Below are 15,178 nucleotides of genomic sequence, written 5' to 3'. Positions count from 1 at the left end.
TGACAGCAGGAGTGGCAGGACGAGTGGGTAATGATGGAGTAATTGTAAGGTACGGAAGACCGCGGAGAACACACACACACACACACACACACACACACACACACACACACACACACCATTCAAAACACTACACCCCCTCTCGCCACGCAAGCAAAGGTGTAAATATTTAAGACTGGGAAATCAGAAGATAAATCAGTGGTCTCAAGCTAAATTATAACTGGACCTAGTTTCCACTGCGAAGAGGCAGATTACAAAGCTGTCATATGTATTGGCTTCATAATACAGACACTGGTATTTCCACAAGAAAAGAATCACATCCCTTCGTGGGTTGATAGGGAAATTGAGTTCCTGTTGTTATACATGTGGGGAGTGACTGTGGAAACCTGAATGATATATTGACGTCGTATACCCAAGACAGGGCGTGAATAACCCGCCACCAGCTCAAAGGCGTAAGTTACGGAGACGAGTTTCGCAGTGATGCGTCTCATGGCATCTGCCCCCAGTTTTTTCCATACCATCAGTATCAGATGTTTCTTCTTACCCAAGTAATATAGGAACCAAAAAAAGCAGGAATAAAAATGAAATGACGTGAGTGAAGTGATAAGGCGTTGTATGAGGCTGTGAAGAGGTGGATGGAAGGTGGAGGTCGGAGAACAAAACCTCCCTCCCTAAAATCTTAAACCTGTAGTGATCTACCTTAATGACCCTTGTGCACTTCATAGGCATAAATTTACTGCACCTAAATAAAAGAAAATGTGTAGAGGTAAGATAGAACGAGGAAAAGGTGAAGCCTGTGAGGGAAGAAAGAGAAGAAATTGGAGAGTCAACAGGCAGCCAGCACCTGTTATCTGTAATTACTTAATCATAGGTAAGCTCCAGGGGTGTTGGAATCTCTCTCTCTCTCTCTCTCTCTCTCTCTCTCTCTTTCCACTACTCCTACATCCTTGATTCCTTGCTAGTTTTGCAGTAGGATTAGCCCAGCCACTAACCACATCAGTCCGATGATATACTTTTCTTTTCATTCAAACTACCTACAGATGATTTTCTTCAGTTTTGCAGACGTTTTGTAATTGGATACGTTAGATTACAGCTTACCATACTCTGTTCAGCGTGAGAGACCTTTTGTTAAATCATTAGTTTCTGAAAACACCAAGAGCAACATAAAGTAAGAAAACAAATCAGTAACAGCTAACTTTTGCCCTCTGGGCATTTGGACACTGGAATTCTGTACTGTACATATATCTATCTGTTTATCTATCTGTCTGTCTCTCTATATCTATCTATATTCGAGAGAGAGAGAGAGAGAGAGAGAGAGAGAGAGAGAGAGAGAGAGAGAGAGAGTACGTAAGAGATGGGTGAGAGCTGGGAGAGTTCGGTGTGGCAGGGAGGTTTTGAAAGTGAGTGAGTTGGATAAAAGAGAGAAAATGATAGAGTTTCAGGAGAAATTGAAAGATCAGTGGAACGCAGTGAAAGATCAGGAAAATGGCAGTGTGGAGGAGGAATGGCAGTTGTTTAGGAGTGCTGTGGTGGCGCTTGCGGAAGAAGTGTGCGGTGTGAGATGTGTGGTGGTGGTGCAAGAAATGGAAGTGAATGGTGGTGCGAGGAAGTAAGTATAGCTGTGGCTGAGAGGAGACGTGCATATGGAGTGTGGCTGCAGAGGATGGATGAGGTGTCATATGAGAGGTATAAGGAAAAGAGGAATAGGGCGAGAAGGGCTGTGCATGATGCTGAAGTGGCACCAGATGAGAGGTGGGGTAGGCGGCTGACTGAGAATTTTCAACAGAAAAAGAAAATTTTCTGGAAGGAGGGGAAAACGGTGCGAAAGGGAGAGTCTGGGAAGGAAGAGCGAGTAAAAGCAGAGGATGGATGGATGTTAGCTGGGATGGATGCAGTGAGGAAGAGATGGGCAGAGTATTTTGAAAGATTGTTAAATGTAGAGGAGGAAAGAGTGGCTGAGATTGTGGCGTATGGAAGGGTGCAAGAAATGAATGTGTTGGGAGAGGTGAATGATTCTTTGATCAGGAGGCAGTAAAGGAGATGAAAAAAAAAGAAACCTGCAGATATGGATGGGTGGGCTGTGGAATGCCTGAAGGGTGGTGGAACGACTATTGTTGACTGTTTAGTAAGATTGTTGAATGTGTGCTTTGTGAAAGGTATGATGCCAATTGACTGGGTAAGTGCTTGTGTGATCCCACTGTATAAAGGCAAGGGTGATAAGTATGAATGTACTAGCTTTAGGGGTATAAGTTTGTTGAGAGTTGTAGGTAAGGTGTATGGTAGAGTGTTAATTAAGAGAGTTAGAGAGGGTACAGAGGGAGTGATTGGTGATGAGCAGTATGGCTTTAGGAGAGGGAGGAGATGAGTGGATCAGGTGTTTGCTGTGAGACAGGTGTGTGAAAAGTATTTAGTGAAAGGCAAGGATGTGTTTTGGGCATTCATGGATTTAGAGAAAGAGTATGATAGAATTGATAGGGAGGCTTTGTGGACTGTTTTAAGATTGTATGGACTTGATGGTAGGTTACTAAAAGGGGTGAAAAGTTTTTATGTAAATAGTAGAGAATGTGTAAGAATGGGAAGTACTGTGAGTGATTGGTTTCCCGTGAGAGTGGGGCTGAGGCAGGGATGTGTGATGTCGCCTTGGTTGTTGAATATTTATATGGATGGTGTTGTAAGGGAGGTGAATGAGTTTTAGGTGGAGGTCTGAGTCTGGTGAATGTTGATGGTAGAGAGTGGAATCTGAAGCAGCTGCTGTTTGCAGATGATACTGCACTGGTGGCTGGTTCAGAGGAGAGATTGAGATAGTTGGTAGAGGAGTTTGGAAAGGTGTGTGAAAGAAGGAAATTGAAAGTAAATGAGAAAAAGAGCAAAGTGATGAAGTGTACGAGGTCGGTAGATGGTAGGAGGATGAATATAGTTTTGAATGGTGAGTTGCTTGAGGAGGTAGTGTTTTAAGTATTTAGGGTCACATGTTGCTGTGGATGGAAGAATAGATGCAGAAGTGAAGTTTAGAATGAATGAAGTAGGAAAGGTGCTGGGAGGAATGAAAAAGTGTTTAGATGTCGTTCGCTTAGAATGGATGTAAAGATAAGGCTGTATGAGGGTGTTGTGGTCCCGACTGCGTTATATGCAGCTGAAACATGGAATATGGGTGTAGCAGAGAGGAAAAATTTGAATGTAATGGAGATGGGGTGTCTGAGGAGTATGTGTGGAGTGATGCGTATGGATTGAGTGATAAATGATGAAGTGTGAAGGAGAACTGGAGTTGTTCGGGAGATGGCTGATCGAGTTGAGCAGAGGTTGTCGCGATGGTTTGGGCATATGGAGAGAATGGATAATGAGTGATTGGTGAAAAAGATAACTAGATCTCATGTGAGAGGTGTAAGGCTGAGAGGGAGACCACGAATAGGATGGATGGACAGCGTGAAGAGAGCGTTGGATATGAGATGGATGTCTGTTGAGCAAGGAAGAGTGGCTGTGCGTGACAGAAATAAATGGATAGAAATTGTGAATGAATAAATGATAACCCAGCCCTGAGGGGATATTCGCCCGAATTTGGTCTGATCAGCTAATCAGGTCAGGTGCGAGTAAGGGGATGGGTCTATTATGATGTGGCAGGGGTAAACCATCTCTACTGTCAGGCCCTGCTGCGGATGTCACTGATTGCGCTGCTCAGTTGACCCTCGTGCTGTGTGGTGCGGTGAGAATCTGTCCCTTCTCCCCTTTGGGGCTAAGATGCGAATAAATGTGTTTGAGTGGATGAGTAAAATGGGAGTGTGTCGTCCTGTCTCGGCTACCTCCCTTTCCTTGGGGGAGGCAGCCTAGGTATATATTTATATAATATATGTATACATATATGTGTGTGTGTGTGTGTGTGTGTGTGTGTGTGTGTGTGTGTTTTAACAGAGTACTTTAACTCAGTTTTTATCCGGCTTTATTTAAATTTCATGAAAGGGTTGACAGTCTGGCATTGGGAAAACCCACATTTTTTTTTTTTTAATTATTGGAGAAGGGTCAAAGGTCAAGGTCATGGCCTAGGTCAAGTTTAACATACCAAAATCAACTTGATTACATTTTTTTACTAGTTTAGATGAAAGTTGATATGACGGCTGCATGTACGACAACAATGAATTTATTTAGCTTTGGGAATAACCACTCAAAGGACACTGTCACAGGACAAGGTCAAAACTCGACCCGTGTGTGTGCATGTAATATGAAAAGTAACTCAGAAGCATTTATTCGATTTTATCCAACATTGGTGGATGGGATGAGGGTTAGCCATGGATTATTTGTGTGTGTGTGTGTGTGTGTGTGTGTGTGTGTGTGTGTGTGTGTGTGTGTGTGTATTGTTACATAGCCTATGATTTCATCATCCTTTGTATAATTCTAACGTACAGTATGCTGCACGTTTGATCACGATTCGCCTCGTGGCTTCCATAGTGACCAAGCTTGCGTGTTCTACCTCACTCCCCCCCCTTCTCCCCCTTATAGTAGAGTAAGTCGTTCTTTCTGTTGTTCAGAGCAGGAGTGTCAACTCTTCGTCCTCTGTGCCCTCATTTGCGCGTCCTTCTTGCAAGTTGAATCAAGCTCTGCCTGTCCCCTATATAATGAGCTCAGTCTCTGCATTATTGCCACTTAGATCTACTCCTCATTTTGTTCACATCTCTGTCCACCCCTGTATAGTGTATTATTATTTTTGTGAGTGCTCAGGAAGTCTCCAGCCATCTAGCTGCTGTATAATTTGAGTATAAGTGTTGTTACCATTTTTCTTGTACTGTGTGGCCTAAGGCGTTGGTTCGTGGGCCTGGTAGGGTTTTTTGTGATTCATGTAGAATTTTTGATGTCAGCCATTATTAATAATATTTTGTATCTGTAATAATATATCTTGCTTTAACTGAGCATTATCCGGTTTTCTCATTTATCAGGGCTGACTGAGATAAATTTGCTCTTGCTAAATTCATGTTAATAGAGGCTATTGGAGTTAACCATATATGTAACCTGTTTTGCCATTACATTATCCTTATGAGTCCTGAATGTTTAGTTGTTAGTTTGAGCATTAAACTTTAACTTGTAATTTTACCTAACTCTTTTGTTTTGAACCTGGAACGTTGCGGGACAGTAGTGATTTTAGTATTCTCACTTGCCGTAACATAAATTTGGCGACCTCTTATCAGGATATTCAGGATATTATCATAAGGATATTGCTTGATATTTTGTGACTGTGATTTATTCATGATGTCTACTATTACTACTCTTGATGAAGCCAAAGATTTTTTGTCAAATGTGCAAACAGTGTGTGATGTAGAAAACAGAACAAAGAATGAACTTAAGCTTGTTGCTCAACAATTGGGAATTGCTGTTCGCTCTCATCAGTCTAAAGATCAAATTGTTGACATGATTAATAAAAGCTTGTTTAATGTAACTCCTCCAGATGAGCAAACGCAGATTGAAATAGCTAGGTTACAGCTAGCCCTGCAGGAGGCTCGTGCTAAGGAGGCTGATTCTCAGGCTCGTATTCAGGAGGCACAGGCACAAATTGAAATTGCTAGGATTCAGGCAGACCATGAGTATCGCATGAAACAAAGTGGAACTGGATCATCTAGCTCTGATGATTTTGATGTGGCTAAAAATGTTAAACTTGTCCCTCCTTTTAATGAATCTGATTTAACAAAGTATTTTCAGTTGTTTGAGAGGGTAGCTACAGGTTTTAATAGGCCCAAAAAGTATTGGCCAGTACTCCTACAGAGTGTTATCACCGGTAAAGCTCAAGTAACTTATGCATCTTTGCCTCAGGATCAGTCTGATAATTATGATGTAGTTAAGAGCTTGATTCTTAAGGCCTATGAGCTTGTTCCTGAAGCCTATAGAGTAAAATTTAGAACAACTTATAAGCAAGATAAGCAATCTCATGCTGAGTATGCAAAAATCAAAGAAGATCTGTTAGAGCAGTGGTTAAATTCTAAGAATGTAAATTCTGATTTTGATAAATTTAAGCAGATGATTTTGCTGGAGGACTTCAAAAGGTGTATTAATAAAGATGTAAGCCTATATCTTGATGAGAAAAGAATAGATAATTTGTCTGATGCTGAAGTTTTAGCTGATGAATATGTTCTCACTCACAAGAGATATTCTAAAGAAAAAAGGAAAGCTGAGAGTAAGTATGTTGCCTCTACTCAGAGTACAGGTAACAGGAAAGAGAATAAAGTAGATGTTTCTCAGGAAGTAAATACCAGCTCCACCTCTAGATTTCAGAAAAGTAAATGTACTTATTGTAGTAAGCTTGGTCATACTACGGAGAAATGTTTCAGGAGACAGAGTGATGTGAACAAAAAGGAGTCTTTAAATATTCAGTCAATTGGTCTAGTGGTCACCCTTAAGAGTTCCGAGAATTATTTAACCGAGTTAACTGAACCTGCTTTGAGGGGTAAATTAAATTCTCATGATGAAGCTCCTCTTTTGAGCAGTAACGTGGGTGACACTCTCAAGAGTTCATGTGCTAATATCCTGTCTGATGGTTTTGTCAGTCCTCTGGACAGTAATGACAGGAAATCAGTTAAAATATATCGTGATACAGGTGCTTGCCAATCCCTTATGCTGACCAGTGTTCTAGGCTCTAATGTTAATTCCTCTGATGAAACTGTAATCTTACAAGGTGTAGGGAATAATTACTTCTCTGTCCCTCTGTGCAGAGTGAATTTAGAGTCTGGTTTTGTTAATGGTTCCGTTATGGTTGGGTTGGTTGAGACACTCCCAATGTCAGGTGTAACTTTCTTACTTGGAAATGATATTGGTGGAAGTCAAGTGTGTCCAGCTCCTCAGTTGTCTAGTGAACCAGTGACTGCGACCCAGGACTGTGATATCCCTGATGTATTCTGTGCACGTGCTGTCACTAGGGCTAAGTCTAAAGTTACTGGTGACTTAGAGGATAATGATGATGATGATGTTATCCTAGCTGACACTTTTCTTGCTAATTTGGACCACTCACCAGATGAGGCAGTACCCCGTAGTGTTGATAATTTGTCTCATCAAGAGTTGGTTGAGTTGCAGGTTGCTGACCCTGAGCTGAAAGGTCTAGCTAACTCTGCTTGCAGTGAGGAAGAGTCAGCTAGTGCTTCTACATGTTATTATATAAAGTCAGGAGTACTTATGAGAAAGTGGAGACCCCCAGCAGCATCAGCCGACTGTGAATGGGAGGTTGTACATCAAGTTGTCATCCCTCGTGTTTGTAGGCAGGATATCATTAGAGTGGCTCATGATTCCAGTTTGGCAGGACACCTTGGAGTGAGGAAGACTGTGGCACGCATTTTGAAACACTTCTACTGGCCAGGTATCTTCAGAGATGTTTCCTGGTATTGTAAGTTTTGTCACACCTGTCAGGTTGTGGGGAAGTGTAATCAGACCGAAAAGGTTGCACCTCTAGTTCCCATTCCTCCTTTTGAGGCGCCATTCACCCGTGTGTTGGTGGATATTGTGGGCCCTCTTCCTAAGACTTCTTCAGGATTTTCTTATGTGTTGACCCTGATTGATATGGCTACTCGTTATCCTGAAGCCATTCCACTTAGAAATATCTCTGCAAAGAACGTGGTTAAGGAAATGCTGGGGTTCTTCACCAAGTTTGGTCTGCCCAAGGAGGTACAGTCAGACCGGGGAAGTAATTTCATGTCAAATGTTTTCAAGCAGTCTCTGAAAGAGTTGGGCATCACCCAGATCACGTCTTCAGCTTACCATCCCCAGACCCAAGGAGCGTTGGAGAGATATCATCAAACACTCAAATCGATGCTCAGGAAATACTGTTTGGAACATCAGGAAGATTGGGATAAAGGTCTTCCATTCGTTGTATTTGCCGCAAGAGAATCTCCAAATGAATCACTGGGCTTCTCACCCTTTGAACTACTGTTTGGCCATGAAGTAAGAGGACCCCTTAAGCTACTCAAGGAATGCTGGTTGTCGGAGGAAGATGACGTCAACCTGCTGGAGTATGTGATGAAGTTCAAAGAACGGCTGTCCACTGTTTTACAGCTGGCGAGAGAGAATTTAGGAGCTGCTCAGAAGAAGATGAAGACTTGGTATGATAAGAAGTCCAGGTTACGCCACTTTCAGCCAGGAGATCAGGTTTTGATTCAGCTACCAGTGCATGGGCAACCTCTTCAAGCCAAGTTTAGTGGTCCTTATTTCGTGGAGAAGAAACTCAGTGATGTCAACTATGTCATCGCCACACCAGATCGTAGAAAGAACAAGCAACTTTGTCACATCAACATGCTAAAGTATATCACAGGCGGGACGAAAATAACCCAGTCTGCACCGTAGGTGTTCCACCCGAGTCTGCAAGTGAAGTTCTCCCATGCAGTATGAGCCTGAGTGATAGTTTGGGGAAGAATCCTGATATCATGAATGATCTCCAGACTAAGGTTTCTCATCTAGCTCCCCAGGAAAGGCAGGAGTTTTCGGCATTACTGCAGGAGTACCCGCAAGTGTTCCGTGCCACTCCAGGAAGAACCACTGTGTTGATGCATGATGCCGATGTTGGAGACGCAAAGCCAATTAAACTGCCTCCTTACCATGTGAACCCAGTGAAAGTTCCTCTCATCCAGAAGGAGCTTGGCTACCTGTTGGACCACAAGATGATTAAGCCCTCTCAGAGCGAGTGGAGTTCTCCTGTCACTCTAGTCCCTAAGCCAGGTGGGTCACAGCGGCTTTGCATCGACTACAGACGTGTTAATCAGATAACCAAAACAGACACTTACCCTCTCCCTCGCGTGGAAGATTGCACAGACAAGATCGGAAAGGCTAGGTACATAAGTAAGTTTGATTTGTTAAAGGGATACTGGCAAGTACCTATGGCTGAACGTGCTAGGGAGATCTCATGTTTTGTAACACTAGGAAAGACTTTTGCATGTTCTGTAATGCCATATGGTATGAAGAATGCACCAGCCACTTTTCAGAAGCTCATGAATGTTGTAACAGAGGGTTTGGCAGGGTGTGTTGTTTATATTGATGATGTATTAATCTTCAGTGACAACTGGAAAGATCACCTATGCCATGTCAGTAAATTTCTTGAGCGTTTGGTTCAGGCTAATCTTGTAGCTAATTTATCAAAGTGTGAGTTTGGTCAAGCTAAAGTTCAGTACCTTGGGTACGTAATTGGTGATGGACACGTTGCACCACCAGGAGCTAAGGTTCAGGTTATAAGTGATCTTCCCAGACCTAAAAGTAGGAAAGAGCTACGTAAGTTTTTGGGAATGGTAGGTTATTACAGGAGATTTGTTCTTAACTTTTCAATTCTTGTATCACCACTTACAGACCTACTGAAAATGGGAGTTAAATTTGTCTAGACCGATAACTGTGAATCCTCTTTCAGTAAACTTAAACCTATCCTATTAAGTCAGCCAGTGCTCTCTACTCCAAATTTTGCTAAGCCTTTTAAGATGGCTGTTGATGCAAGTGATACAGGAGCTGGGGCTGTTTTGCTGCAAGAGGATGATCAGGGTATTGAACACCCTGTATCTTATTACAGTAAGAAATTCACTCCACCTCAAAAGAACTACTCCACTATTGAGAAAGAGCTTTTGGGCTTGATTTTGGGTTTACAGCATTTTTCATTTTATTTGTGTTCTGGTTTTGACCCCAGTCATTTATACCGATCATAACCCACTGAAATTCCTTAGTAAGTTTAAAGATAAAAATCAGAGATTGACAAGATGGAATCTACTTCTTCAGGAGTATTCATTAGACATACAACATGTCTAGGGGAAAGAAAATGTTATTGCAGATTGCTTATCTAGACTTTAGACAGATTGTTTTAGAGTAATAAAAAATTTCCTTTGTAAATTTCTTTTTCTTTGTGGGGAGGTGTTACATAGCCTATGATTTCATCATCCTTTGTATAATTCTAACGTACAGTAGGCTGCACGTTTGATCACGATTCGCCTCGTGGCTTCCATAGTGACCAGGCTTGCGTGTTTTACCTCACTCCCCCCCTTCTCCCCCTTATAGTAGAGTAAGTCGTTCTTTCTGTTGTTCAGAGCAGGAGTGTGAACTCTTCGTCCTCTGTGCCCTCATTTGCGCGTCCTTCTTGCAAGTTGAATCAAGCTCTGCCTGTCCCGTATATAATGAGCTCAGTGTCTGGATTATTGCCACTTAGATCTACTCCTCATTTTGTTCACATCTCTGTCCTCCCCTGTATAGTGTATTATTATCTTTGTGAGTGCTCAGGAAGTCTCCAGCCATCTAGCTGCTGTATAATTTGAGTATAAGTGTTGTTACCATTTTTCTTGTACTGTGTGGCCCAAGGCGTTGGTTCGTGGGCCTGGTAGGGTTTTTTGTGATTCATGTAGAATTTTTGATGTCAGCCATTATTAATAATATATTGTATCTGTAATAATATATCTTGCTTTAACTGAGCATTATCCGGTTTTCTCATTTATCAGGGCAGACTTAGATAAATTTGCTCTTGCTAAATTCATGTTAATAGAGGCTATTGCAGTTAACCATATATGTAACCTGTTTTGCCATTACATTATCCTTATGAGTCCTGAATGTTTAGTTGTTAGTCTGAGCATTAAACTTTAACTTGTAATTTTACCTAACTCTTTTGTTTTGAACCTGGAACGTTGCGGGACAGTACTGATTTTAGTATTCTCACTTGAAGTGTTCATTATCTCTCTCTGTTCCGTAACAGTATGTATTTGGTTTAACAACTGGTCAAAGGAGATCTCAAGGTAAAATCAACTAAGTTTTTATTCCCTGCAGACTATTCTTTGTGGAAGGGTTTAATTTAACACATAGATAAATAGGCTGATTTTGTGAACAGTCTGTCAGAGATCAAGGTTAAAGGAAAAGATAAAGGTCCAAAATCACAAGTCTAGGTCAACTTAAACAGTTTTGATTTGATTGAACCAGTCTTAGAGGGAAGAGTTAAGAGCAACGAAGCTATGCAATTCTGAGAACAATCAGTCAAAGGTCAAGGTCACAGGGATAGGTCAAAGTCAGACCTGTGTATCTGTATGTGAACCAGTAAGTGAATGGGGTTTTGTCTGATTTGATTTAAGTATGGTAGATATTTTAATTTTTACCCTAAAGGCTGCCCTATTGTTCTTAGAACAAAAAATCAAAGGTCAAGGTCACATTACAAAGACAACTTAAAGGTTTTATCAAACATAGACTAAACTATGAGCAAGGGTTCAGGTTATAACAGGGACAATGAGATTCCATTTTGAAAGAAAAAAAAAATAAAGATCAAGGTCATAGGGAAAGGTCAAAGATCAAGGCCACTTGACAAGAGCAGATCAAACAGCTTTGATCTGGTCTGAGTCAAAGTCAGCAGAAAGGTTAAGGTACGGAAAAATGAACTAAGTCAAAGGTCGAGGTCACATGGCAATGTCAGATATTCTGCCCTTAGACCAGACCTCTTGTAGTGGAGGAGTTAGAAACAGCTATATACTATGCTTCAGCCTAGGTAGTATCTCCTAACCCTTGTAAAATCGTGTCTAAATAAAAAGAATTAAATTTAATAATACGTCATTGGAGTGAAGTGATAAACACGAGTATATTGGTAAATGCAGCTGATACCAGAAAGACATATATATTGTATCAGAGGGTACCTGGGTGTAATATGGAATATGTAGTGTGTCCCCAGAAGTGTGTGAAAAAGTTTAGGGCGTTCTAATTGGGACACACAGAAGCATGTTGGCGGCACGGATAGGACCTCTAATGCTTTGACTCTGGGCCGCTGAAGAGATCTGGGCCAGACCTGGACCCTCGGGATGGCTCCTTAAAACTTTCCTGTGTGTAACTGGATGCTAAGCAATGTCTCCCAGGGATCTGAGTCAAATTCACGAAAATTCTTGAGTTGAAATAAAATCAAGATTTTTTTTTTTTTAATCGTCTTTTTAGTTCTTTTTGCTTCTTTTAAAGCCATGATCCCCAGTGGTCCAGTAATAGTTTGGCTGTTTTAGTTTTAGTCAAAAGTGCTATAAACTCAGGCCTAATGCTCATCAGTTACAGACCTGCAGTTACTGACGAATTTTTTAGTGAAATACATGGGAGACCATATCCACCCATCAGGTCATCAGACTGCACCTCTGTAATGGTTAAGAATTGGAACTGTGTTCAGATACCATTTATAATTGTATATTAGCCCAAAAATACATTCCTGAAATTTCTCACATCCTGTAGATGTGGTAAGACAGATTACTACGAAGGCTTTTATCTCAGTAACAGTATGATAATGTTACCAGAAGGAAAATTCGAAGAATATTAAGAGACGAAAGGCACAGTTACTAAATCAGAAGTCGCTAGTATATCACTAGCTGTGCAAAATTCCATAACATGGGGGAGGAGCTGGTGTAATGGCCAACGGCTGGAAAAACAAAGCTAAATTGGCTGGTAAGACTTTTGCATAAAGTTTGATTCTTTTCCATCCCTGTCCAGTTATTAAGTTAGGGACACAGATGGTAATTCAGTTATTATTTACTGACTCACATGCAGTGTATCGGCATTTATCCGAAGCCTTGTTTTCCCCAGTAAACTGATAAAAATATTGTTCAACTGTTAGATATCGTGAAATTTTGGCCAAGATCGACAGTGATGACTGATATTTGGCGCTAGATAACTGTAAGTACCTTGAAAGCCATATCCAAAATATTTTAACCCTTTCTGTCCGATGACGTGTTGTACTAGAGTTGCTGCCTCCACACAACTTTAATCGTATTGTGAGAAATCTATTGCAGTGAGAAGAGTACATGAAAGCTATAACTTATCTCTGCAGTTTTAGAAGTGTCTCAAAAACACACACACACACACACACACACACACACACACACACACACAGGAGAAAAAAAAATAGTGTCTGACTGAAGCACTTAATCCCTTCACATGATGATCTTTATATATGATGCTATTTTTATCATTTAGCAATATTCATGAGTGTTAGAGAGCCGTAGCTACCATTAATCCCTTAACTAAGTCTGTGCTAATTTGGAGAGAGAGAGAGAGAGAGAGAGAGAGAGAGAGATGGTATCAGAATGAGGGAAAAATTGGAATAGACCAACATGGAGAGAATGTATTTACATTGACTGGAAACAGTCATGTGGTTTGGCCAGAGTGTGGGTTCTGAGATCACTGGAACAGGGAGAAAACTGAAGGAGAACGACAAAAAAACAGGGAGAGAACGGCTAGAGAAAAGAGGAAATAGAGAAAACATAAAAAAAAAGAGATAAGGCTGAGAGAGAAGAGAGACAGAGAGGAGGGGAGAGGTGAAAGAAAGTATCCAAAGCAAAGAGCATGCAACATATATCCTTTCCAAAACAAAAAAAGAACTGATCAAAGACAAGCAAATTCAATGTCCTTTTAATCTGGGATGCCTGGGCAAGGACATACTGGATTTAAAAATCTGGAAGTCATAAACAGTTGGAAGGAAGAGTGAGGGCGATAGCTCCAGACTGGCTTGTATTTTCGTGATCATAGAATATTTGACTCATCTTTTTTATTGCAAAGTGTAGTTTTTAAAATTCTTTCACGTTCTTAGAGCAGAACTTGATCTTGAATAATAATACCAATAACTAGAACGACGGAAAATTGTCCAAGAATAATTTTAATAAAGAAAGCTTCCCACACCCATTACGTATCAGTAGCTGAGCTCAAGGGACTTTGAGGTCAAGGTCACTGAGCTTGTGCATGTCGCCTTAGGTCATCACAGTCTATAAATCAAACAAGTTTGGTGGCTGTATCTTTAATCCTTCATGGAACATTAAGTGACATTCATATTATCCGAGAAAGTCACAATTTTTTACTCCATTCGATCTCATAATAATCAGTCGATTGGAACCATTCTCCCTTCTGACCTGAGTCCAACTAAAGGTTATTTTGCAGTAAAATTTCATCTTCCTAGGTCAAGCGGTTCTTGAGACTGCGTGGACAATTCACTTTTCTGTGTTCCGGATTATATCAGGAGATCCGGCTGACAGATTGCCAGCTTATTTGACCCGAAGAAATGAACAGCTGTCCGATTAAGTTGGCCAAATTTTAAGGCTGTACCGGTGCTCGCCTCCTCCACTCTCCCCTGCCTTTCATTTTTTTATTTTTTCCCGAAGGCCAAATCGAGGTTCCTGGGCGGCTGACCCAGAATGGGGGTTTCCGTCCTTCCATCCGCTACTCCGTTTGTCCGACCGTCCATCCGTTCGCACTCTGCAGGCAGCAGTGATTATCCGATTTTAATTACTGGGGTGACAATTGAACCCTTTCAAGTTGACGGTGTCCCCTAATCTTAGTGACTGACATGCTCCGGTCACACGCAACGTCACAGTCACAAAATATGGAAAAAAATAAAAAAATACAGAAAATGGCAGTGCACCAAACGTCTACATTTATACGAGTACAGCACTAAAATTATTATAACTGGCAATGGCTCTCAAAAGTCAGTGATTTACGTCCTCAACACGATTTAGACACAATACAAGTACCTGGCAAGCTGAAAAAGATAACTAAGTAAAAAATAATTGATAGCCTCTATTCCTGTATTATTAAGAGAATGAGGTAGGCAAGGGGGTAAGTAGGAAGACCGCAAGACAGGGACATAGGTATGTAGAGCACTAGGTAGGCAGAGATATATGTAGGGAGGTAGGTAGGGAGACATGGAGGTAGGGAGGTAAGTAGACAGTGAAGTAGGTGGATAGATTGGGAGGTAGGCAGGCAGGCAGGCAGGCAGACAGTGAGAAGACAGGGAGGTAGGGAGATACGTAAGGAGGTGGCTAGGCAGGAAGGTAGGCAGGAAGATACGTAAGAGGGTAGCTAGGGAGGTAGATAGGGACGTGGGCAGGAAGACAGGTAGGAAGGTAGATAGGCAGGGATGTATGTACGGAGGCAGACACTACGTGATAGGTACGCAGGGAGGTAGTTAAGGAGGCAGGCATGGAGATAAGTAGACCGGGAGTAGGTAGGAAAAGAGGGAGGGAGGTAGACAGACAGATAGGTAGGGAAGGCAGGAGATAGGTAGGAAAGTATGGTAAGAAGAAAGGTCATTCAGTAGGGAGGTATACAGGCAAAGAGATGAGGCGGTGGGTGGGATGGGAAGAGCAGCAAGATGATTTTTTTTTTTTTTTTAAGGATTAACTTGCACCCCGGTATGTGAGCAAGTTAAAGCGACAAGAGAAAGCAGAAATTTCTCTTTTTTACGCTAAAGGAT

Source organism: Coenobita brevimanus, chromosome 75, assembly GCF_032717465.1.
Source record: "Coenobita brevimanus isolate Jiangsu-jjx chromosome 75, ASM3271746v2, whole genome shotgun sequence".
NCBI lineage: Eukaryota > Metazoa > Arthropoda > Malacostraca > Decapoda > Coenobitidae > Coenobita > Coenobita brevimanus.
This window is presented reverse-complemented; position numbering follows the sequence as displayed.